Source organism: Sitophilus oryzae, unplaced genomic scaffold (genome assembly GCF_002938485.1).
Source record: "Sitophilus oryzae breed Bouriz unplaced genomic scaffold, Soryzae_2.0 scaffold_1307_pilon_pilon, whole genome shotgun sequence".
NCBI classification, from domain to species: Eukaryota; Metazoa; Arthropoda; class Insecta; order Coleoptera; family Curculionidae; genus Sitophilus; species Sitophilus oryzae.
Genome location: NW_022145957.1, coordinates 1191537 through 1219445, shown reverse-complemented (window position 1 = coordinate 1219445; position 27909 = coordinate 1191537). Strand labels below are relative to the sequence as shown.

At 32.1% G+C, this 27909-nt stretch overlaps 1 protein-coding gene across 1 annotated transcript in view; it reads right to left on the bottom strand.

Annotated features, from left to right (window-relative positions):
- The window catches only part of LOC115874912, a 181296-nt gene that overhangs the window by 112899 nt on the left and 40488 nt on the right, over positions 1–27909 (bottom strand). The window contains exon 2 of the mRNA XM_030890208.1: positions 19849–19888. The gene's annotated coding sequence lies outside the window, so the exon portion shown is untranslated. The remainder of the gene's footprint in view (positions 1–19848; positions 19889–27909) is intronic.

Here is a 27909-nt window from a genome sequence, read left to right as displayed (position 1 = left end):
CCACTAGGAAGAAATAGAATTAGTTAGAGCTATTAACATTCACACATCTCTCTCATTGTAAATTATAAATTATCAGTTATAATTATCACAGAAACATTCTTATAAGACGAACGACCATTCTCGTCAAAAATGAAAATATAAAATTGAAATAAGATTGTCTGAAAATTATGATATAGACATTTATTTGGTATTACAACGAAATGCTTCCTTCCCAAACAACTATAATACTAATTAATAAAATCACATTACTACTACTACCACTACTGCCATTACTCGCTAACGAGTATTTGACAGGCATCAGAAGATGGTTACGCAAGGCGTTTCCTGTCATGAGCTTTTCTGTGACTGAAAAGCCCGATGCGTGATGTTATCTCTGTTCCGCACTTCGGACATTCAAAAATCTCATTACTTTGTTGCCTCTTTACTTTTTGGTTGTCGTTATTAACAGAATTTACAACTCTCTTCCATTGAGTTCTATTGTGCGCTGCTTCCTCCCACTGTTGCTGCATACTTATCCCCTTTAAGTTTTCATGAAAAATCATCCTTGTATCTTTTGAGTCCACCCAGTTTCCTCTTACCCTCTACAAGTAAAAGATAAATATAAATATTCCTACTGTAACCCCAATAGACCTTCCCCTAGGAGATGCAAGACCTTGTCGTTGGTGGGGAAGCTCCTGGTCAGGTGCTGGGGGGAATCCCCCCTAGCACTTGGCTTGGTCTAAGAAGCATCTCACTCATCGTCTTGTCCCTGACTGTAGTGTCGTGGCCAGGAAATTGCACCAAGACATATAACAATACCGGGCGGGGCGACGGATAGCCTCAACCTTGGGGCACCCCATTGTATTTTACCCCTTACTTCTACATGCGGGGCTCTGTAGAAGTGGACCGACTGTCCCTAGCGACTCATAGGAACACTATGAGATCTGGTAATAATAGTAATAAATACATCACCGGTGAAGCTGTGGGGAAACCCCCTAGCGACACTGGGAATAGTAACAATGAAAGTTCCAAGGGGCCAAACCCAAAGAGAACTACAGGAGAGGTGGCTGACACTTGCGTGAGACCATCCTCCGCAAGTGGCATACAAGCTACCACCTCCTCCAAGGGTCGGGAGCCTACCTCCTACCTCTAAACCCAACAGGCGGCACAAGCTACCGTTTCGTCTACCCGGCTTGGGTCGTAGCTCCCCGACTGTGAGGGACACGGGTCTCCGTAGGAAGTCCTGGGACTGTATGATGAGTTATAACTCAAGAAAGGGGGACACAATAGATCTCTAAGGTCGCAGAGTTCGTTACCGTTTCGTCTACCCGGTCGCTACCGTTTCGTCTACCCGGCTTGGGTCGTAGCTCCCCGACTGTGAGGGACACGGGTCTCCGTAGGAAGTCCTGGGACTGTATGATGAGTTATAACTCAAGAAAGGGGGACACAATAGATCTCTAAGGTCGCAGAGATTAACCGCCCTCCCACTTATTCTAAATTCTAAACCCCAATAGACAGGAGTCAATGTTGTTCTTTTCGTCAACATGAAGAATATTCAAGTAATTGTTATGTTCAATTATTTTTGTATTCACATTTCCATGAGCCTTTCGTACCCTTTGTTTTCAAACCTTTTAAACCTTTAAACTGTTGACTTATTCGGTATAGGCTTTCCGGAGACTGAGCTGCATATTAGTCGGTTTAGAACGTTTTTCTACGTTGTCCGATACCCAATTTCCAGCCTGGTGTATTCGTACAATCCTCTGTTGACAGGTTTCTTTCACTCATCGCTTTGTGTACGCTTTTTTGTCATTCCAGTTTCTGTGTTCCCTGTTTTCTTCTGCCCTTTGGTTGCCAATTGATTATTTTCTTGGGCCATCTAGCGTCCTTCATTCGCTCTACATGTCCGTACCAGGTCAGCGAATAATACCATTCCCATTGATCTTCGAATGACATCCATTTCTACGGCCTCTATCCTCTTCTTGTATCTCTAAACATGTCTAATACAGGGGGAATACTATTTCCAGCAAAATGACGTTTAATCGTAAACTTTTTTAGAAATTGTAAAAATCTTAATTATTTATACAAAATTACTTTTGACAATGACACAGACACATTTTTGTTGGTATTTTAATATTAACTTTCTCTGGGCCGTATATTTCCTATGTTCCGTGTTCCGATGCACTACACGATACAGTGTGTTCTAGTGGACAGATTTTGATAATCTTTTAATTAATTTGTAGCTAAATTATTTGACATTTTAATATCTCATGAAAATGTCAAATAATTTAGCTACTCAAATAATCTAGCTCTAAATTAAAAATGAAAGTGCCCTTCTGTCAATTATATGAGGGAACACAAAATGTTGTTATTTTAGTGATAGTTTGGAACACCCTGTGGAATTTGTTAAAAAAAGCAAGGAATTTGAAAATCAGTTTATCATATATTCGGTTTTGAAGAAGACATTAACATTTTCTTGTAATTTTTACAATAAAATCATACCTTTGCTTTTGGTCCCAGTCAACAGACCTAAAAATTGTGTTTATGATTTATGTAATGTCACTGTTATTGAAGACTTTTCTGTTGGCTGTTGGACAATTAATTTAGCAGAGATGGTTTTAAGTCCATAAATTACATCCGCTATAGTTATTTTAATTGAAGATGATAGAGATCAAAATTATGTCTCTAACAGATTTAGGTGTGCACGAAGTACAGTGCTGTCGCTTCCTCGGGACAGGTTCATATGCTAGACCTCCAGGAACCTTCGTATAAGAACTTCGAATAGAGACGATCGACTTATTGTATGTTTATTGCTAAGAAACCGCCGTTTGCCAGCTTTTCAAATTTATAATGAATTGTACCTAAAGAACGTATATGTTAGTGAATGTACTGAAAAAAGAAGATTAAACGAAGTAAATATTAGGCGAAAAAGGCCTGCTTCGGGATCATAACTTACTAGGTTTGTTAGGAGGACCAAACGCAGACATGGTTTTAATGTAATAATTAAGAAAAAATATTAGTGTCTTCTTCAAAAGCGAATTATCATCATCATTATCATCATCATCATTTTCAGCTTCTCCAACCAATTCCAATTATGGTGTAGCCTCCTTAGCATTTTTTCGTAGTTTTTACATTAAAACCATACCTTTTCTTTTGGTAGTTAGGTGTCCATCTGTTGCCCGTTCTCCTTCTCAGATGTCCTGACTATTGTCACTTGAATGATTTGATTCTATGGATGACATCTATTACCTGGGTCTTTTGTCGTATCCACTCTATTCTTTTACGGTTTCTCTTGGCTAGTCCCAGCATATTTCGTTTTATTGAACGTTGTGCGACCTGCAGTTTCCTTATAAGTGTCCAGGTTTCGCATGCATAGTTCATATCTGGTAGTACACATTGGTCGAATGTTTTCTTCTTTGGATAAAGTGGTATTTTAGATTTGAATATGATCTAGTTCATTTCCTCATTAGAATCATTTCCAATGTTGTGTTATTTATTAGAATATCTTTTCTGTTAACAAAAGTTATAAAATCAATTAAGTAGACTCAAATAAAAAAAATGTCATTTATAAGTTAAAAAAAAAATAAAAAAAGTCTATATATAAAAAAGACATTTCCTTTTTAGCCATGAAATGATCATTGTTCAAATACGCTTTTGTTTATACTTTTTGCTTAAAAAAGTAATAATACATCTATTGTATTTACAATAGACAATATTATTTAATTTGTTGAACCTGTTTACGTTACTTAACACAAAAACAATGTCTAATATATTAGAGTATATGTTACGTAAGTCTTCTTGGGTAATTTCACACTGATTTTGAATTTAACAACAATAAAATTTGGAAAGAGCACATTGCTTACAAGGTTTATTATCCATTGGATGTGTAAATCATAAATTTTATTTGTTTCATCCACGCTCTAAAATGTAGAAGTTTGGACATTTTATGTACTATTATTCAGTAATTTATAGTAGTATCTACTATAATTTTATGAAATTAAGTTTATGATGAAATAAACTTAATTTTATAAAACGCGTATTGATTTTTAGGACTTAAATAAAATTCAACTATACAGGGTGCCATAAATTCGAGGTACGAGTATTGGTATCTCGGAAACCGTAATAGATACGAAGATGGTTAAATTATGGCAAAGTTGCGCCGTGGGATGTTCACCACGATGCCATCAAATTTTTAAATATTTCAAGGATTGCTGAGTTTTTTGAAAATAAAAACAATTTTTTGGAAAATCAATATAAATCAATAAAAACTAATTTGCACGTTCCCATAGCCACTTTATTAGGATTATCTGATAGTATTTTTAGATTTTTAAATTAGATGATAATAATTTGTGAAATACAGAGGCCAACTTAATTTTTTTTAAATATGGACCTGCACTTTTTATTTCAGGTTTTGAAAGAACTCGGCCTCCTGAGTACAATGATATACCACGCTATACTTTTTTTGTTTTGGGTACCTTAACAACAACAAAACTATTTAATTATTATTTAAAATAATATCAAGTCCGACTCTGTTTTCTCAAATTATTTAATCTGATTATATTCATTGGAACAATATTGATCAGCACTAATTAACATTGAATAAGGAAAATCGAGCCAATTGAAAGATTCAAATAAATAATATCCAGGTCAGCAATAAAGATATCATTTTTAACTTTTTTTATTGTGAATTTGAAATCTCAGAGTACGATCTAATAATATGCATAATATTAATCGTAGTTATTATAAATAAATCAACTTCTACAAATTAGTTTCTAATGCTCTGCATGTTTGAAAGGGTTACCACATGGTTACCACCCTTCCTATTGCACACATTTATTATTCGTTGAATTTTGTTTATAGTTCTTTGAACATTTCTTCTTATACTTTCGAATGCATTTGTGCTCTTTATTGTAAATGCCGAAAAATATTAATATTATATTAATTATTTCATATTATTTTTTATTGCATTTGATTTTCTGTATTCAATATTTTACCAGACGTCTTTGTTAAGTTTGAAGGCTTATCAATATTGTAACGATGAATAGATTAAATATTTAAAAAAAAAACAGAGCCGGATTTGAAATTAGTTTAAATAAATTGTGTTCAAATGGCCGAAACAAAAAAAAAGTATAAAGTGTGGCATATCATTGTACTCAGAAGACCGAGTTATTTCAAAAACTGAAATAAATACAGGTCCGTATTAAAAAAAAATAATTCGGCCTCTGCATCTCACAAATTATCAGCTAATTTGAAAATCTAAAAACACTGTCAGATAGTCCTAATTAAGTGGCTATATTAATGTCCAATTAGTTTTTTGATTTTCTAAAAAGTAACGACAGGAAAAAATAAAATTGGTTTTTAAAAAAATCCGTTTTTTTCCAAAAAAAACTCAGCAATCCTTGAAATTTTTAAAACTTTTTTGACGGCATCTTGGTGAACATCCCAAAGCTCAACTTTACCCCAATTTAACTATTTTCGTATCTTTTACGGTTACCGAAATACCAATGCTCGTACCTCGAATTTGTAGCACCCTGTATTTTTATGTTTTTTTGTTTTCTCTAATACGATATGGAAATTTGGAAAAGTATAAAAAGGATTAACCATTTTTGAATAAGCAAACATTTTTATGAAGAATGCATTTCTCAAAACTAAGAGTTTTTTTATTAGCCTATATCCAAATAAATTAATCCATACTAATATTAATTTAATTGAGGTCACAGTAATGAAAAATTATTCAGTTTTAATTGTCCAAAAGCAATGTTAATACATTCCTGCACACAAAATAATATGCCTGTCGTCTTCGCATAAAAGCTCGGCATGCAGCAGGAGACTACCTGCAGATTTTAAGCCCTAGGCAGTAAATTCTTGTGGAGAGGTGGGTATAATTTAAATATGTACTGTTGTGAAGTAGGAGTACCTAGGGTTAAAGTACAATTTTTTGATCAGCGATATATTTTTTATTATTAGTATAAGTTGGCAAATGGAACAGCAGTGTGTACCATTTTTAAACCGAAGAATTTATACACCTACACAGTATGTCCCCGGATTTATTATTGACATTGTAACATTTTTAGTTCGTTACATGTCTTTTTTATAAATAATATATGATGTCTGGCCTATCATCACCGGATTCCCTATCGTTCCGGCCGGATAATTTATTTGACGAATTTTTACGTTCTCTAGTCCACAACCCTGTTATCGTTTGACACAACCCTGTTATCGCTCTGTGGAGGCGCTGTCAACATCTCTTCTGTCAACTCTCTGTGCTGTCGACTGACTTTTGCTTTTAGCGCTCTGTAGCCTAACCTAACCATCCCGGCTTTTAGAAATGGTGATTATTTAAATCTTGCTGTATAATCTGAATCAGCTGCTATTTCAAAGCAACAGGTAAAGATGAAATATTATCCTTTTAGATTCGATATTATTACCGCATATTTTTAGGGTAGAGTTTTGGATGTCCCAACCTAACTTGTATTTGTATTTTGCTGGCACGTTGGCGTCCCTTTTCTTTTGTCCTTCAGAATGTCACATTGAAGAAAGGACATGTTCTTTATTATTTAGTGAGCCCTCGGAAGTAATTCGAGGTAGGTTCATTTTGTTTGTTAGACCTTGTTTGATTTTAAACAAGAGTTTCGTATTTTTAGGGTCCAAGGTACGGACTATTTACAAGGTACGGGCATTATCCAAGGTCCTAGTAGTATCCAAGGTACGGGTAGTGTTCCCCTGTACCGTTATCTTATGGACGGACTGTGTCCAAGGTTATGGTCCAAGGTACGGACTATTTCCAAGGTTATAGTCCTAAGTTATGGTCCAAGGTACGGGTAGTGTTCCCTTGTACCATTATCCTAAGTACGGATGTCTTGTGAACGAGTGTCCCCAGTAGGAATGATTTTTCTTGCATATAAAGTGCCCCAGCGTGGATGTAGCTTGAGCCCCATGCTGCTTCGTTCCCATCCATAAGCTAGTTAGTAGTTACGGCTGTTCCAGTTCATTGTGTCCTCATTCTGGCCCCTTTTGTTGTATTGGATGGCCGAGTACAGAGATGCGAGACCATCTCGCGCTGTTACTGTTTGAAGCAAGATTACATAAAGAACAGCTAAGTGTAGATTTAAGAGTTCAAGTTTTAGATTTAACATTTAAAACATTTTCAGTCTTAACTTAATAACGTACATTTTAAATAATATCGTACAGACTATATTTAGTGGTTAGATTATTAAGAACATTTATGTCGATTTAGTAGTTACAATATGATTTAGATCTTAGGTTTCAATACACTACGCCTTGTAATAGTATTTAACCACCTATAATAATTATTAAAATTCTACAATAATATAGTCATTAGTTTTAAGTAATATACAACTGTGTTTTCTTTCTCTGTACATGCCTGGCGCCCAATATCTATATTTTTTTGTTTATTGTTATTGATTAGTTTTCTCTCTAGTGAAATACCTTATCCACGACTGCTCTCCGATGAAAAGCTGCCGTTCGCAGTGGTAATGTTTTAAAAAAAACGCAACAACATTTTGAAAAAAATGTATTCTTCATAAAAAAAATTTCTTGTTCTAAAATGGCAAACCTCGTTAATACTTTTCCAGATTTCCATGCCGTTTTGGAGGAAATTAAAAAATAATAGTTGAATATTATAATTTAAGTCCTAAAAATAAAAACGCGTTTCTATGGTAATATAATTTCGTTTTCATTCTTTGATATATTGTTATTGATAGAATTTTAATTAGCGTCATATTTTTTGCTGTTTTAAAATGTTAAAGAAACACAAAATTTATTTAGTTCAATGCTTCGAAAAGGGTGATAATAATAGTTATCGGAAAATTTTATACTTTAACAATAGCAAAAAATATGATGTTAATGAAAATTAATAATAACCATCCATCAAAGAATAAAATCTAAATTATATTACCATAGAAACTACTTTTGATTTTTAGGACTGAAATAAATTCAAGCATATTTTCATGTTTTTTTTAATATTCTCTAAAACGGTATGGAAATTTGGAAAGGTATAAACGGGATTAACCGTTTTAGAACAAGCAAAAATTTTTTATGAAGAATGCCTTTTTCTCAAAATGTCAGTAATAAAAAAGTTTTTCCTCTTGTAAAGATAAAACGAAGATATACTGTATGTTGGAAAATCGACAACCAACAATAGACCACAATGGGCTCAACTACAAAGAGAGTATTTGAGGGAGGCTACACCATAATTGGAAATGGTTGAATAAGCTGAAAATGTAGAATGTAGATTGAGTAAGAGGGGGGGTAATCACTGCGACCTTAAAGATCTATTGTGCCCCCATCCTAGAGTCATCACACAGTCTATAACCCATCATACCCCTGTTGTAGATGGCACAGGCTATTTCCCATCCTCCTCTGACAACAGTTCTTCCTCCGATGGTAGGTACACACCCTTCCACGGTTGGAATGCCGTGGTTGGAGTTTGCCTCCGGCTGAGGAACCCGTGAGATGGAGGCTGGAGGATAGTAGAGGTAGAAGGCCGATTCTGCATCAGTGGAGCAGTGGAGCAGAGCGCACGGCGCATGCGCGAGGAGTGGGGGTACAGCGCAGGCGCGAGGAGGAGGGGTACAGCGCAGGCGCGAGGAGGAGGGGAGCTGTCAAACGTCATATGTCAAACGTCAAACGTCATCTGTCAAATGTCATCCGAGCCTTCTCATCCAGCCTATGTTGTCACGTCTTTAATACTATCAATATTTTTTTTCTTGTTATACACATATATTGAGATATTAATACTACAGTTTAATAAAGTAGGTTTTAATATTCCATAGATGTAATAAATAGTCCTTATACTACTAAATTATAAGTCGGATACTGTTTAAAACACAACCGAGGGTGCCGTTTAAAAATTAAAAGTTATAGTCATTTCCAAACAGGAAGTGACCAAAAACAATTGAATGCGTCAATCAATCCTAATTTATGTCATATACTAACATACAAAATCTTGTTTTTTTATTTGAAAATATAAAAAAATTATGGAGATGAGCCACTTTTGGGACGCACCCGGTATAATAAAGACAGTACCGAGTTAAATAAATGTAGTTTTCATTTTATCCACTTCCTATCACCTTCCTTGCTTTAATGGAACAGATTTATGTTTTCTCTAATTTACATAAGCCATCACTTAACCAAAAAAAAATTACAACAATCATATTTTTTTTTCTCTCTGTCGCCGATTCTATTATATCTGTGGAATATATCCTGTTTTGATTAATATTAGGGGTTGTAAATGTTTGACTAAAATTAATAATTTATTATTAATCTCAAAAATTACGTAATTTCGATTATAAAATTTCTTCTATAAAGTGTGTTTTATTATTTTTATCCTTTTTGGACTCTAAGACGTTTTTTCTAAACTTTTATTTAAAAAACCTGTCCTAAATCTTAATAAAATATAAAAAAGTTTAAATACAATATATTTTTAATTTAATTATAGCTTCATTAAAATAAAAAAATTACCCGGCTATGATACGGAGAGTTCAGGTGTACTTGAGAAACGAAAGACAGTGTTTGTTTCTCGTCAGAGTCGTCAGGGAACGACCGTTACGACAGAGACAACCTATCTATCGCTCGTGTCGCACTCGTTATAACCTAAAACAATAACACAACAATAACAAGATATTGTGTGACCGCATGTTCCAGCTATTTATGAATGAGATGCTCAGTCTATATTTTATTTTAAGTCTATGGTCTCTTCTTAGACCTGATACCGGTGTTGTCCCGTATCTATAATATAGGATATGTCCCTTTTTCTCTATTGCCTCCGTGGATTTGAGGTCAATTCCTATTGTGAGGCTGAAAATGATGATGATGATGATATCGAGTTTGTTAGGTTATTATAATTTTAGCAAAACAAAATATTAATCGTACATAAACAAATTATTATATTTATTCTGATAATGATGTAACTATTGAAATGACCTAGTGAGATCACTACATAAATAAAGACACCGTTTAGTGGTAAATAAAATGCAATATTGATAACCAATGGCCTGATATTTTGAAAACAAATATCAGAATATATATTTATTTTGCGCGGTTTATCAACAGATACTTTATTTATTAGTACAAGTGTGCGAAATTTATGTATATTTCTGATAAATTTAATTATATTTTCCAAATAAATTGCACCAGTTGGAGCTATATTTATAAAGTGATGCAGCTATACACATCATGCAGCTATACAGGGTGAGTATTCTACAATAGTTTTCTATGGGTATCTCGGATACTACTGGAGATAGAGAGTCGGTTAAATGGGGAAAGAATTGTAGTGGGGTCATAAATATGCGCCTTTCAGATTTTTGAAAAAGTTCATGGCTTACTAGGTATTTCTAAAAAACAAATTTCGGCTCTTTTAAAATGGTTCCTAATTCCATTATAACCTATTTTAGACAAAAAGCTTTCAGATAAAAGTTGTAGATAATCACATCCTTAATGAAATCGTGTTCTCAGTTTTTTTCTAAAGCCTGTCGTTTTTGACATATTACACAAACATATTATTTTTTAAATGGAAATCATAGTTGGCCATGACTTCATGAAAAGCGCAGTTTTTAAAGCTGTTCGGCGATATAAGCTATAATATGTTTTTTGCGAAAAATTACTGAGTTATCGCCAATTCTTGTCTTTCTTGACTAATTTCACTTAGTTGGCATGGCAATGGCATTCTTATTCTGTTATGATTTATAACTTATTATAACCATATTTTAATAAATGTCCTTTACAGTTTACATTACACAAACTAAAACCTAAAAAAATAATATAACAACGTATCCTCGTAAATGTATGACCAAGAAAAGTTGAACCAATAATCCTGCACGCTTTTCTTCATTTGAACAATTCATATTTACAATTTTTATTTATTTTAATTTACAAAGTTTGAATGTGATAGTTTGATATCTCTGAGAGCAACGATTACTGAACTTGTTTCCATGGCTAACTAAGCGAAACTGTTTAAAAATGATAAGAATTGGCTATAACTCTGTAATTTTTGAAAAATAGCTATTTATGTAACTAGTACCTAAAATGATGTTTTTTAGGACGAATCATTATTGTTTGCGGACGAGGCGTTAGCCGAGTCCGAAATAGTAGATGAGTCCTAAAAGACATAATTTAGGTACGTGTTACATACACTATTTTTTGTCATACGCTTTTTACAGTTTTTTAGAACGCATATTTGCAAATTTTCCATATTTGAAATTATAATGTTTGAAAAAGTTGGCTTATAAATTCATATCTTAGTAACGAGTTTGTTTATTTCATCGCATTTTGACATGTCATTCGAAATTTGTCACAAAATCACACAAATTCATCAACAATTTAGACATTTTAGTCCATAAAGGTTGCCATGACGACCTTTACGGCCTAGGCCGAAAAAGAAACATTTTACGGACTGAAATGAGTCCGTAAAATAGCTGTTTTTGGGAGCGTATGACAAAAAAAATATTATAGCTTATATCGATGAAAAGCTTAAAAAATGGTACTTTTTATGATGTCATGGCCAACTATGGTTTCGATTTAAAAAAAAATATATGTTTGTGTCATATGTCAAAAATGACAGGTTTTAGAAAAAAAAGGAGAACACAATCTTTGAGGATATAAATTATTCAAATTTGTTGGAGCCAGAGTCATCTTCCATTTGCGTAAAGTACTACAGGAAGATTAATTTTGACGAACTTATAAACTTTAAAACGCATATAACCTGAAAATATACGTTTTTGTTCTTGCAACCATTTGTGAACTAGACTATCGATATATTAATTTTCACATTCATTAGACTATGTGCAACACCACTAAAGCTACAATGATATGTTTTATAGATGGTCAAATAATACTCAACACTGTTTACATAAGCATTCACTTTCAAATAGAAAGGTGTTAAATACGTTTAAAACAAACACATTTTCCTATTAACTACTAGGGATTGTACTACACCTAAGTGTTACATATCTTATGGCATTTTAATAACATTGTTATATAGGTATTGTTAATTGCTAGTCAGAAAAAAAGGAATTTTCTTTTATATAAACTCACGATGATTGAATAACATGACAATCCTAAGAAAGTCTTAAAGAAAAAAAAATGCAGTTTAATTATCAATGTTATAAACATTCTGAATGTCTGGTTTATCTCATTTGAATACAAATAGTTAATCTAACAGTCCATTTAGATTAATAAAACTTATTTAATCATTAGCAATAATTCATTTTATAGGTTAATTGGCAAATATTTAAATCACTACGTTTCTAAAAAAACTATAAATACTTTTGTTTGAGAAAAGTCGTTAATATTTATAAACCAAACAGAATGATTCAATTTCCTTGCTGTTAGGTGCAAATTTTATTATGTGCTGTAAAAATCCACTGATCATAAAATTAACAATAATATAACATGGTATTTTTCCAGTTTTGAAACACACGTCTATAGTAGAATAGCAGTGAGGCAGTGAGGTAATGCGGTTTTTTAGTTATTTTATGTTTAAATTCTTAGGCAATTATTCAGTACTGCGAAATTAAATAAACATGCTCCTTAAAATATAAATTTATGATGTATAATTGGAACTGTGGAAAGGGCCCCACTGTTTATTTTATTATTGTTATAAACTTTAAAAATTATGATGAAAGAACCGATTTTAATATACAGGGTGGTCCGAACTGTATTCCGGAAACTTCGGCATAAAATGGGCTTAGTTTCGGAGATACAGGGTGTAAAAACGTTTCATTTTTATTTCGTTTTTTTTTCTAAATAATTTCTGAAGTAACATCAATATTTGGATGAAAATTGGTGTCTGGGAGTTTTTGACATCTGAAATTTGATTTTGATGTCAACATGACTCCTATTTGTAGGGGGCGCCACCTACATGTTTTTTAACTGCTTTGAAGAGTAATAACTTTTCGTCCGTACCTGTATAAAACTACTTAGTAAAAAAATATACATTTCCGTGATTTTTTACGTAAAAAATGTCTCTTGGTAAAATCGCTACGAGCAACCGTTCCCAAGATATTTAGAATGAAAGTAATCCACAGACGAAAACCGCAGAATGAAATCTCTAATAGATTTCAAGCAATTTGAGAAAATGTGCGAACTGCGAACAAATCTATACATTTAGCAGCTAATATCTCGAGAACAAAATGTGCAAATCTCAAAAACGAAACAGTTTTGTCAAGTACGCGTTTGGGTCTATAACATATTATAAAACAATCAAAGTCGGTTCTCCAAAATTTTTTTGCAGAAAAATTTCTTCGGCACCCCCCAATCGATTTTGTCAAAAATGGAAATTTCTCAAATAACAACTAAAATATACTTACCGAAAGCTAATTTTACTTAGAATCCACTGACAAAAACCGCAGAATGATATCTCTAATATATTTTAAGCATTTTGAGAAAATGTGCGAACAAATTGATACATTTAGCAGCGAATATCTCGAGAACAAAATGTGCAAATCTCAACTTTTGACACAAAAATATTTCAAATTTATGTTTTCATTTCAGTCTAATAACAACTATTTAATAAACATGTTTAATTTATGTGCATACACCAAAAAAGAGTATGACAATCTTCTCAGAGCAGTGAGATCCAAAGATTATAGTGAAAAAATCAGAAACTCAGATAATAAAACAAAGTCCATGTGGACAGTATGTAATAAGATTTTGGGCAAAAAAGGTAATGATAGTAATTTTAGGAAAAGTGGAGATCCCAGGGATAATGCAAATCAATTTAACAATTTTTTACTTTCAATTATACCCGACTTAATTAATAGATTGGAACAGAAACCTTACAGCTGTAATATAACACCCAATAATAAATCAATGTTCTTAAAACCGGTGTCGACTGATGAGATTTGCGAACTAGGAAACAAAATAAAAACAAACATAACTCTGGTTATGATGAAATTCCAACAAGCATTGTAAAATTATCAATTCCACATATCAAAAATATCTTGTCCTATATCATTAACAATAGTCTTAAAACTGGAATTTTTCCGGGTCATTTGAAAACGGCTCTAATAAAACCACTTTACAAAAAAGGCGATCCAGAACTAGTTGAGAACTATAGGCCGATTAGTTTGCTACCTGGATTTTCAAAACTGTTTGAATTAGTAATGTGTAAAAAATAACAAATTTTTATAATGAATGCGATTTATTTAGGGAGCATCAGCATGGGTATACCTTTGGCAAGACCACTGAAACTGCTTTATTTCAATTTACCAAAATAATTCTAAGACATATTGAAAATGATGGACTGTCACTCGGAATCTTTTTGGACTTGTCGAAGGCCTATGATTGCATTGACCGGGATCTTCTGCTTAACAAATTAGACTTGTATGGTGTAAGAGGGCAGGCACTAGCTTTGTTCAGGTCCTATTTACTGAATAGAAAACAAATAGTAAAAATATCACAAGATGGATATTCATATTTCTCAGATGAAAAGGAAAGTATACATGGAATTGCTCAAGGCAGTATAATAGGGCCAGTTTTATTTATAATATATCTAAATGACATATATTCAGTGATGGACATGAATAAAGGAAATGTTGTGTGCTACGCGGATGATACAAACTTGCTTGTTGGTGGGAAAGATGTTACCGATGTATTAAATAAAGCCAACATAATATTCAATGAAACAGATAGCTGGTTTAAAAAGAACAAATTAGTTATAAACAATGAAAAATCAAATGCCATTATGTTTCGAACAAAGCAGTCTAATTTGATTAAACCAGCTACTGTAGAATGTAATAAGAAATGTATAAATATTGTAGATAGTGTTAAATTTTCAAGTGTAAAAATTGATGAGTTTATGGATTGGTCAGACCACATAAGCTCTCTGTTAAAACGACTAAATGCTATATGTTACGGGATAAGAGTTGTTAAAAGATATGTGGACTATAATACTATTAAGATATTTTATTATGCAAATTTCTTATCGGTGTTGAGGTATGGAATCATTTTTTGGGGGGGAGATAGAGACATAGAGAAGATATTTGTTGTTCAAAAGCGACTGCTGAGGACAATGAAAAATATGAAGTATAGAGATAGTTACCGAGGACTTTTCAAGAGTGAGGGTTTGATGACGGTGCATGGGGTTTATATTTATGAAGCTCTGATTTTCTTTTTTAAAAATAGGGATTCATTTGATTTACAGATATCTCATGGGTATAACACCAGAACCCTAAATGTAAATTACCCAGTACACATATTGACTCTGACTGAGAGGAATCCATATTATATGTGTCTCAGGTTATTCAATAAACTACCAAATAATATAAAAGAAATATCAAATTTTAGAAGATTCAAACAAAACCTTAAGGCACTTATCATTGGTATGGAACCATACTCGGTTAGAGACTTTCTGGAGGGGACATAGGCATGTGTGTGGGTATGATAAAATAGTTTATTTATAGAAAAAAAATACATTTTTAAGACCTGCATTTTCTGTGACACCATTTGCTTTGTGATATATTTTCAGATTCTCTGTAAATTCATACACAATGTGAAATAAAGATGATTATTATTATTATTATTATGTGACTGATGGATGATGATAGGTTTGATAATTAAGATTCCAAATATCTCGAGAACCATTACTCGTAACGATTTTTACCAAGATACTTTTTTACCTAAAAATTGTCGTAAATATATTTTTTACTCGCTAGTTTTATACAGGTACCGACGAAGAGTTATTAGTCTTCAAACTAATTAAACACATGTAGGTGGCGCGCCCTACAAATAGGAGTCATATTGACCTCAAAATCAAATTTCTCATATCAAGAAACTCCTAGATACAAATTTTCAACCATATATTGACGTTACTTCAGAAATTATTTAGAAAAAAATCGAAAAAAAAAATGAAATTTTTACACCCTGTATCTCTGAAACTGAGCATAGGATATACATTTATACGAACTTTTCTACTTATTTTATCTGCAGAATTTGCTGCCGAAGTTTCTGGAATACAGTTCGGACCACCCTGTATATTAATCTATAAAGCCCAAAAAGAGAATTTAGAATGAGTGGAAGGGGGTTCGCGAACTTAAAAATACTGTACAATTATAACTTTAGATTAAGAATTAAAAGTTATACCTGCGCAAACTAGCCTGCATAGTCCGCCTGTGATCAAGAAATGAGCGTGTGTGTGAGCTCTTAAAACTATATTTTGTTTTATTTCTAATGAATTTATCATTATAAATCGATGTTCTTCTCAAACTCGCGAATGAAAAAATACAAAACATCAACATATATCTGTTCTAATTAAAAATAACACCTGAGTCAGACACCTACATATATTTCAATAGGTTCATATTCAGACACAAACATTGATTAATTGTTAAACACAAAAACTATTTGACGTTTCAAGGAACAAGCCGACTTTAAAAAATTACTGAGAGAAAATTAACATGAACCCAAAGTACCTCTATTAAAACCTTGACATACACAGATTTTAATATAACGTATCAAATAAAACTGAAAATCATTAATAAAAGGCGTTTTAGTCATGTAAAAATGAAAAACATTAGATTAAATCATAGAAAAGCATGATTTTTGCAATTGTATCATTAATTAAGTCATGCGAGTGTGACTTGGTATATAGAGTATACAGGGGTGGATGGGGAAGTAGAAACCGGCCCAAATCCACAAAAACAAAATGGCCATAATGAAGAAACATATTATAAACATATATAATTATTAATATACAGGGTGTTTCAAAACAAATGCGAAAAACTTCAGGGAGTGATTCCTTGTTAAAAATAAAGGGTAGTTTGCTTTATAAATGTTGGGTCAAAAGTCAACCATTAGGGAGATATCGCGGAACAAAGATGGCGGAAAAATAATGTTTTTATTTTTTATCTTGAAAACGAAAAGCGATAGACTAATGAAATTTTATAGAAGCATTACTGTTACAAAAACACACTTTCTGGTAATTTTTTTACTTTTTTAAAATGAGTGGAAGAGGTTGAAATAAACTATCCCTATCATTCTTGTTAACGAAATTTAAAGAAAAATCTTATCAAACACATGCAAGATGCATTAATTTGGATAGTTTAGTTGATTTAGAAACTTTTTTATCTCTTGTGTTTTTTTGATAAAAGTCACCGATTTGAAATTAAAAAATAAAATGTAAAGCATTACATGTCAGGACAAAAAACATTTTTAGATAAAGAATCTAGTTGGCTGCTGTAATTTTCTTAGGAAAAAATCTAATCGACCGCTGTCACTTTTTAGGATGTTTCTAATATTATTTAATTTGACATACTCTACTGCAATACGTTATTATCTTACGATCAATTAATTATTCCGAAGCCTTTTTTACTTTATCTAAAAATGTTTTCTGCCCTGACATGTAATGCTTTACATTTTATTTTTTAATTTCAAATCGGTGAGTTTTGTCAAAAAAATACAAGAGATAAAAAAGTTTCTAAATAAACTGAACTATCCAATTACTTTTTTGCATGTGTTTGATACGATTTTTCTTTAAATTTCGTTAACAAGAATGATAGGGGTAGTTTATTTCAACCCCTTCCACTGATTTTAAAAAAGTGAAAAAATTACCAGAAAGTGTGTTTTCATAACAGTAATGCTTCCATAAAATTTCATAAGTCTATCTCTTTTCGTTTTCAAGATAAAAAATAAAAACATTGTTTTTCCGCCATCTTTGTACTGCGATATCTCCCTAATGATTGACTTTTGACCCAAAGTTTATAAAGCAAACTACCCTTTATTTTTAACGAGGAATCACCCCCTGAAGTTTTTCGCATTTGTTCTGAAACACCCTGTATAAGTAAGGGTGTTTTTTTCTCATACAAAAAAAGCTCTTTTGCCTCAGGTTTTTTAAAAAAATTGAAATTATCGTGAGACACTTTTCCTTTATACTTTTCTGCATTTGGCAACTTCTTTGATAATGCCATGACTCAAACGAAAAAAACCTAGACCTAGGCAGTGGACATAAATATGTTCTGAGGTAATGCTATGTTACAGTCCATAATAAGAATATTTGGATTTTCCAGACATATTAATATTTTATTATCTAATCTAGTTTAAACCTTATTTAACTCTTCTCTGCTGCCTCAGTAATTTTTAGTAAATTAATTTTAGCAACATTTTCAACAACAATTTAGACTTGGCTTTTAGTTCTCAAGCATTGAGATAGCCGTCACATGTTTTCTCTGTCAACCGCAGAGTTCGCGTCAAATTCGTCAATCTTTTTACAAAGGGGAGCTCGAAAAATATTGCACCGAGGCCCCCAGTTGCCAATATACGTTACCGTATTCTTAGTATACACTTAGAGCGAGACTATTTAAATTTACCTAATGCTATTCATTCTTTGTTCTGCTGTCAGTCAGTCATATTTATTAGTTATTAATAAAAGAATAGTGGTAAAACTATACAGGGTGAGTCTTAAATAAATGCAAATATTTTCAGGGGTGGTATATTTCAAGCCCAAGAACACGCTTATGAGGTTTCTTTTGCAAAGAAAGATGTTAAAAATCGTGCATTTTTTTGAAATTTTCCTGTATATTTTAGAAAACTTTTTAGAACTTCCTGTTCACTGCAAAATTTCCCACGGTATACACACATTTCTTAATCTCTGATATTACGGCACGAAAAGAGATGCAAATACCGAAAAATTGAGGTGGCTAAACATTTTTTAAAAATAAATCTTTTTTTTTAATTTTCAAATTTTAATAACTCGGTTGGACTTATTTGAAACACGGTAAAGAGAATATATTATGTTCATTTTATTGAGATCTACCAGCCCTGAAAATATTTTCATTTATAAAGTCACCTTGTATAACAAAAATTTTCAAACCGAACAAACAACAGATGTTTATTTAAATTATAAGTGTTTCAGAGACATCTTACAATAGTTATTTTACAAATTGTTGTGTTTATGTTTAAAAGCAACTTACGATTATACTGATGCAAATTGATTAGTTAGTTATGGAGGCTCTAAGAATCTTATGTCACTTTAGTTAGAAGATTAACCATTTAAATTTTACTAAACATGTTGAAAAAGTATTTTTTTATGGATATTTTTGTACCCCGCTCTTGGTATTTCGAGTAAGATTGTCCTTATGAACCGCATGTTACAATTTCAAATAAACCATATGCGAAAATGTCAAAAGTCGATATATAATATGTCATTCTATTGAGAGTGTTATTTTCTATTAAATAAAGTAAAAAAATAATGAGGGTGTCATTTAAAAATCAAACGTGGTAGTCATTCTGGTGACCGAAAACAATTATTGAATACGAGTACATCAGTCAATCCAGATTTATGTTGTAGAAATACTAAAGTACCAAATCTCATTTTTACCTGAAAACATAAAAAGTGATAGAGGTGAGCCACTTTTGAGAAACACTTGTATAAATAAAATACTGAGAATTGAAGTTTGATATAACAGCTTTATTTCATTTTCAAGAAATACTATAAAAAAGTGTTTACTAATTGATTCTAATTAATCATTTAAGAGTAGAGAACGATATGTAATATACGTTTATTGGATTTAAAAATACGATGAATGAGAGGTTGTAAGACCCTGTTTGTATTCATTATACAACATGCACACTAGGTTGCATTTTCGTGGCCTTCGTAGTAAATCAAGCATATCCGCTTATTATTCATTACTAATTATATTAATAAATGTGTCGCTTAAAGTTCTTGCATCAACAATTTGTAAAATTATTTGATTATATGAATTGCTCGTAACTATTTTACAATAAGATATGTCGAAATTTTCTTTTACACGCCTCATTAGTTAGTTGGATATGTTAGTTTTCAATCTAATAAGTAGATGTTTTTTATTATCTGTATTGTTCTAAAGAATTTATAGCTAAGAAGTCAAATCATATTACCTGTTGCCGCTCGTGAGTTCTAAGGGATTGTGGGCACAGCCTGCAAAAGAAAAAAAAACTATTTAGTATTTTTTCGTACCATAAAGTCAGTCCTTCTAGTTTTCATGCTAGAAATGACATCATTATTTGATCGTATAAAGTGTAGGGTCAAGTGGTGTAAAAATGAGACACGCCATGCATATTTGGGTAAAAAATGAGACATTCAAATAAAACAACTGAAGATTTATATTCATTCAGTTTTCTTGTTAACATTTCACAATATTATTGTTAACAGATCATCCCCATAATTTGTTTAATCTTTGTGTGATGAATCACGGAAAAACTGGACAAATCTATTATCTCGTTTAAAATTGGTTTTAATCTCAAATCAATTATAAATTATTTTATAGTGACCTAAGTCTCTCAAAAGACTTGAGCCCACCTAAAAGTCTGTGTCTAGTTGCGCCACTGGATATAACCTTAACATCCACAGCCAAAGCTTTTCATATTGATCGAAACTGTAGTCAGTAGTCACTGAGATAAATAAGGTTTTAGTGAAAGACATTGTTTTATAATTACCACCATCAAATTTGCAAGGCAGGACTTCTAGGACTGCGAAGATGTTTGCTCTTTCAATAGATTTTGAGAAATATTTAGATCGTTAATTGGTATTTTTGTATTTTTTTGTTCCATTCTACAATATTAATACTTTAATGTCACTTATTCCACTCTCTTTCACACTATTAATATTTTAATGTCACGTATTAACTGCATATTTTTCTTCATTTTTAATTTAATATAATTGTTTTACACTTTCAGTTTATAAAGGTTTTGCGACGGTGTAATTTTACTGTATTTTGATTTGAATTATATGTAGGTGTTTAATTTCTATCCTTCTAGTTTCATCTTAGTACTTCAGAATTTAATATAAACGATAGCAGGGTCTTTAAGCATCCATATCTTTCCCAGCATGTCTCATTTTTGGAAAAGTAACCTGAAATCATGACCAGTGAAATCATAAAAGCTATCCACAAACTTAAAGATAATAAAGCTCTCGGCTCAGATGAAATAACTAGCGAACTCTTGAAAAATATGGGTAATGAGGCAATAAGAAAGATCTGTAACATCTGCAACAATATCTGGAAAACATGGAAATGGCCCAAAGAGTGGGCAACTTCAGTTATCATACCTCTGCATAAGAAAGGTTCAACCAACAAATGCAACAACTATAGAACACTTTCGCTTCTGTCACATCCCAGCAAGATAATGCTAAATGTAATAAATGAGCGTTTGAAATATTACCTCGACTCCCAAATACCTAAACAACAAGCAGGATTTGTCAAAGGCCCGTGAACAAATAACCAATGTGCGACAACTGATAGAGAAGTGCAGAGAATTTAATGTACAAGCTGTCATTTGCTTTGTTGACTACAACAAAGCATTTAATTGCGTCAAATGGATATGAGAACATTCGAAACCTTCTCTATGCTCCTAATAAAGCTCTGGAGGATTTTGGGAGAAATGGGAGTACCAGAACATCTTGTAGCATTCATTGATCGAGAGCTTATATACTAATAACACAGCAACGGTAAAAGTGAATGAAACACATGTCTGAACACTTTCAAACACATAAAAGCGTCCGGCAGGGGTGTATACTCTCACCCATCCTCTTTAATATACAGGGTTGTTCAGCACATACGACACGGAGTATTGTGGCTAAACGATTAGATTTTTACAAATTGTAAGTTTTGGATTCGTTGAAGAACTGTTGGAGCTACAATTTAAAAATATTTTTACAAGATACAGAATGTCCCAAATAAATAAAAACTACAAAAGTTGTATTTTTTTTAATAGAAAACCCTGTATATTATTACATTTTTAGTTTCTACGATTAAAATTAAAGTAAATTTGATTAAGGTTTATTATACTTAAACCTTACCGTTTTTGAAATATTTTCAATTTTGTAAAATTGCAGTAAAAAATTTAAGGCTTTATTTCTCCAAGAGTATCAGAGTTTTTAATACTAAATATTTACTGAAGTTTATTTATTGAACAATTATTGTGTTGCAATAATAAAAATAATACTACCTCATACAGAGTGTCTAAAAATTTATTTTAAATAATTTCTACCTTTAAACGGCAATGACTTGTTTAATTTAAATGGAACACTCTGTATATTTTAGGAGAATCAGATGCTCAATTTTATTGTCTATCAAACTGTATTAACCATTTTTTACCTATCCCTTTAAGTTTTCGTAGAAAATACATTTTCTTATAATTGAGACCTCATTTATCAATATACCCATGGAATATTGATATTTCTGATTTTTTTAAAGCAACAAATGTACAAAATGTAAAGGTACTAAAAACGATAATATTACTAGCCCATTTGTATACAAAATGAACACTATTTAAGAGTATACGAGTAATTAAATATACCACCATTATTTCCACCCAAATATTAATTAATTACATACTTAATTGTGTTAGTTAATAAATTATACTAAATAAATGTGGATTTAAATCAGAAATCAATATAATAATGTAATGAAAACGTCTCTGTTTTGTCAAAAATAAGCATTCGTCAAAAAATTAAATAAAATCTTTAAGGTGTTAATTTTTACCACACTGTCTAATACACATACAAAATTCAGTTTTTTAGTATTTGCAGCAATTATTATTACTCAACGCAAACAGTCAATTAATGTAGTTTGAATACTGGAATCATATTACTTGGTCCTCTTTTAACAAATATTTTAATATTTAAACAGTTTTTTTAATTTTTAATGAAATAAACGAACTATATCGACAATATTAGTATCTGTACTTTTTAAAAATTTGTTATATCTTTAAAAATAATCTAAAATGTCAATATTCCATGGGTATATTGATAAATGAGGTCTAAATTATAAGAAAATGCATTTTCTACGAAAAGTTGAAGACATAGGTAAAAAATGGTACAATACAATTTGATAGACAATTAAATTGTGTATCTGATTCTCCTAAAATATACAGGGTGTTCCATTTAAATTAAACAAGTTATTGCCGTTTAAAGCTGGTAATTATTTAAAATACATTTTTAGACACTCTGTTTTATTATTCCAACACAAAATTAAGTAAATAGATATACTTTAGTGCAGTATTTGGTTTTAAAAACTTAAATACGCCTAGAGAAATGAAGCATTAAAATTATTACTGTATTTTGACAAAAACCTAAATATTTAAAAACGGCAACATTAAAATGCGGTAAACCGTAATCAAATTTACCTTTATTTTAATTGTAGAAACTAAAAATGTAATAATATTCAGGGTGTTCCATTTAGAAAAATACAACTTTGATATTTTTTATTTATTTGGGACACTGTACCTTGTAAAAATATTTTGAAATTGTAGCTCTAGTAGTCCTTCAACTAACCCAAAACTTACAATTTGCAAAAATCTAATCGTTTAGCTACAATACTCCGTGTTGTATGTGGTGTACAACCCTGTATATGGGGAATATATTATGCGGAGAGCTCTGGAAGACTGGGATGGAGGTATGAGTGTGGGAGGAGCTAAAATCAATAACTTGCGATTTGCAAACGACACAACATTAATTGCGACCAGTGAAGAAGAAATGGCGAGTCTACTGTTGCGAGTGGAAAATGAAAGTTGATAGACAACTTTAAAATGTGCTACAGACGTATGCTGAGAGTACCTTGGACAGCTAGAAAAACTAATCTATCAATAATTAATGAGCTCAACATAAGCACCCGACTGTCGGCAATCTGTTTGAAACGCATCCTCGAGTACTTTGGACACATTGCTCGAAGACCTGCTAACAACATGGAAAACATTATTATAATTGGTGATGTCCAAGGAAAAAGATGTAGAGGTCGGTCCCTAACAAGATGGATCGATCTAGTAAGACAAACAACGGGTCTACCCCTGCACTCAGCTATCCATCGAGCTGAAGACAGATTAGCCTGGAAAGATCTTATAAAACAAAAAGTATTTCCATAGAAGTCACGATCATCAGCTATGAGGAACGATTGGAGAGAGATAGTCTCATTTTTAGACTTTTAAATAATAATAGCTCCCTTATATAGCGTTTAACGCCTTGGGAGTAGCAAGGTACAACTTGTAGGTACATTGTAGCGTATAGGTAAATTGTAGCGTTTTTATAAAACATTACCACTGCGAACGGCAGCTTTTCATCGGAGAGCAGTCGTGGATAAGGTATTTCACTAGAGAGAAAACTAATCAATAACAATAAACAAAAAAATATAGATATTGGGCGCCAGGCATGTACAGAAAAAGAAAACACATTTGTTTATTTATTATAATTACTTAAAACTAGTGACTATATTCATTCATGATGTATCCTGATGTTAAATAGCATTGTACAATTTTAATAATTATTATAGTGGTTATATGTCGAGTAAAAGCTATGTATGTAAATAATATTAAATATGTTCTTAACAATCTAACCACTAAACAGAGTCTGTACGGTATTACTTAAGATGTACGTTATTGTTTAAGACTGAAAATATTGAAAATCTTAAACATAAAAACTAGAATGTAAATCTACACTTAGCTGTTCTTTATGTAATCTTGCTTCAAACAGTAACAGCGTGAGGTGGGCTCGCATCTATGTACTGTCTGTCGGCGATCCTGTTGGCCAAAACAACAAAAGGGGCCAGAATGAGGACACCATGAATCAATACAGCCGTAGCTACTGACTAGGCTTAGAAATGGGAGCGAAGCAGCATGGGGCTTACGCTGTATCCATACTGTGGCAATATGGAGACACTACCCGTACCTTGGAACACTACTAGGACCTTAGATAATGTCTGTAATTTGGACCATAACCTTGGACACAGTCCGTCCATAAGGTATCGGTACAGGGGAACACTACGCGTACCTTGGACACAGTCCGTCCATAAGACCCTAAAAATACGAAACTCTTGTTTAAAAAAAACAAACAAGGTCTAAAAAACAAAATAAACCTACCTCGAAACACTTCCGAAGGCTCAATAATAAACAAAAGAACTGTCCTTTCTTCCATTTAACATTCTGGAGGACAACAGCAAAAGTACACCAATGTGTCAGCAAAATACAAATACGAGTTAAGGAGGGCCAATCCAAAACTCTACCTTAAAAATATTCAATAATAATAGCGAATCTATAAAAGATAATAACTCGTTTTTACCTGTTGCTTCGAAATGTCAGCTGATTCAGATTTTGGAGCAAGATTTAAATTATTACCATTTCTAAAAGCCGGGTGAACAAAAGTGAGGTTAAGCGCGGAGAGCGACTTAACCTTGGAGCGACGTTGACAGCCCCTCCACAGAGCAGTGAAACGATAACAGGGTTGGCGACTAGGGAACGTAAAAATTACGCCAAGCGTGCCAAATAAATTATCAGGCCTGAACGATACGGAATCCGATGACGATACGCCAGACATCGTATAAATCATATATAAAAAATACATGTAACGAACTAAAAACGTTACACTATACTAGAGCCGTTCGGTATACAAGGAAGGTAATGTGATTGGAAGGATTGTGAATCCCAAGTACTCAGTTAAGGCTGAGTCGATCTAGGTACCCAAACTATTTTTATTTTAATAAAAATAGTCGGCTGATGAAATGCCGGGTGTGGGAATCGAACCACACCTTGAGAATGGTAGACGAGAGCCTATACCTCTACGTCCCTACCTACAGTACTTATGGGTTAAATATGAGACACTCTTTTCGGCTTACTGACTTTTTAGGGGTACTTTTGTTATATTTTTACTTTGCAATATTTTGAATTTAAATGGTTGTAAAAAATGTCTCATTTTTACACCACTTGATCATAACGTAAAAATACAATCATGCACTGCATAAGCTAGTATTACGAGAGGTTAAAAACTGACCAATTTTATTTATATTTTACTGGTTTTGACGGTCAGCTCGTTAAACCAAAAAAATTTTTCATTTCCATAATAAAATACTGTACCTACATTTTGACTGAATGTGTTACATTTTTTGCTAGATCAATGCATCTCCCTAGTGATTGTCTGTATTTCGCATGGTAGTTTATTGATTTTGTGTTAAAAAACTGTGTTGAAACGAAACACCATTATTATAAATGGTATAAAATTTCGATTCGAATAGTATTTTAAAGATTGAAGATTTTAAAGCAACTCTAATATTTTTTAATGGTTATCCTCCGAATGACTGAAAAGACTGTTAATTACATTGGACATTTATACTCCTTTAGGTAGATATTAAAGCATGTTTATAATGTTATGTATGCGTAGTTATCGTATATTTTTGAATTAGTAAACCAGTTTAGTATGGAAGATCGCTTTTTAAGAGGCATTTAAATTGCAAGCGCGTTTATTATTTATAGTAACATATAGTAATTAATACTACTATAATTAATTTAGCTCTATGGTCTTTTTAGTGTTCATAAATATTATTATGATTTATAATTTAAAATTTCACAAATTATAAGATAGATAAGAACCTAAACTCATGGGAAATTTCCCGATTCGTGGGAAATTTCCAGATCCAGACGAAAAAAGGATATTTTACCCCAAAACACCATATTCGTGGAACATTCTAAATTCATGTATTATTCGTAAAAAATTGTTATCGTATACGCATTTCTTAGCAAAGTCAGTAAAATGAAACTAGCATTACCAACTAAATTCACGTTTTGGGTTGGCATCAGACATTATTCTTGTACCCCCTCCCATTGAAAGCATGATGAATTTTATACAGGGTGGTCCGAACTGTATTCCGGTACCTTTAGCAGCATATTCTGCAGATAAAAATAAGTAAAAAAGTTCGTATAAATGTATATTCTAAAATGCTTAGTTTTGGAGATACAGTGTGTAGAAGTTTCATTTTTATTTCGATTTTTTCCCAATAATTTCTGAAGCAACGACTATATTTGGATGAAAATTGGTGTCTGGGAGTTTTTTGACATGAGAAGCTTGATTTAGATGTCAATATGACTCCTACTTGTAGAGGGCGCCACCTACATATATTTTAACTGGTTTGAAGAGTAATATTTTTTCATCTGTGTCTGTATAAAACTACTGAATAAAAAAATATACATTTGCGACGTTTTTTACGTAAAAAAGGTCTCTTGGTAAAAATCTCCACGAGTAATGGTTCTCGAAATATTTGGAATCAAAATTATCTATACCTGTCATCATTGACATAAATTAAAATGTCGACGAAATAGTTATTAGACTGAAATCATATATTTGAAATAATTGTATGTCAAAACTTCAACAGAAACTGTTTTATCATTATTTTTTTCGAAGAAAAATTTATGATTAATTTAAAAAAATAAAAAGTTCTCCAATTTATCGTTTCAGTAAAATAACTATCTACTCGACATGTTTATTTTTTTGTCATTAATGACATGCATTGACTATTTCCATTATAGACATTTTTTACGTAAAAAATCACGAAAATGTATATTTTTTACTCAGTAATTTTATACAGGTATGAACGAAAAGTTATTACTCTTCAAAAGAGTTAAAACACATGTATGTGGCGCCCCCTACAAATAAGAGTCATATTGACATCAAAATCAAATTTCTCAAAACTAAACGTTCTCTAACCCAGTGTGAGTCTATATTATCAAAGTAAAACCTCTGAAGGCGGGAAAGGGGACAAATAACTCACAATCTTTAAGATGTTTATTTAAATTTTAATGCTTCAAAAAAAGCAAGGGGGGTTAAATTTCTCATGTCAAAAAATTTCTAAACACCAATTTTCATCCAAATATTGACGTTACTTCAGAAATTATTTGGAAAAAATTGAAATAAAAATAAAATTTCTACACCCTGTATCTGCACCCTTATTTTTATCTGCAGTATATGACCACCCTGTTCGGACCACCCTGTATATATTTGATATCAATTAAACTTTTAGTTACGTATTCGAGAGTGCGATTCTTAAATTCGATGTTGCTAACCTGGGACATATTCGGCACCGGGCTGACTAACTGGAGTTTAAATTTTCCGCTGGGGATTTAGGCAGTACCTCTGCTGTAAAAATGTCAAGTTCCCACATTTATTTATTTATTTCCTGACAT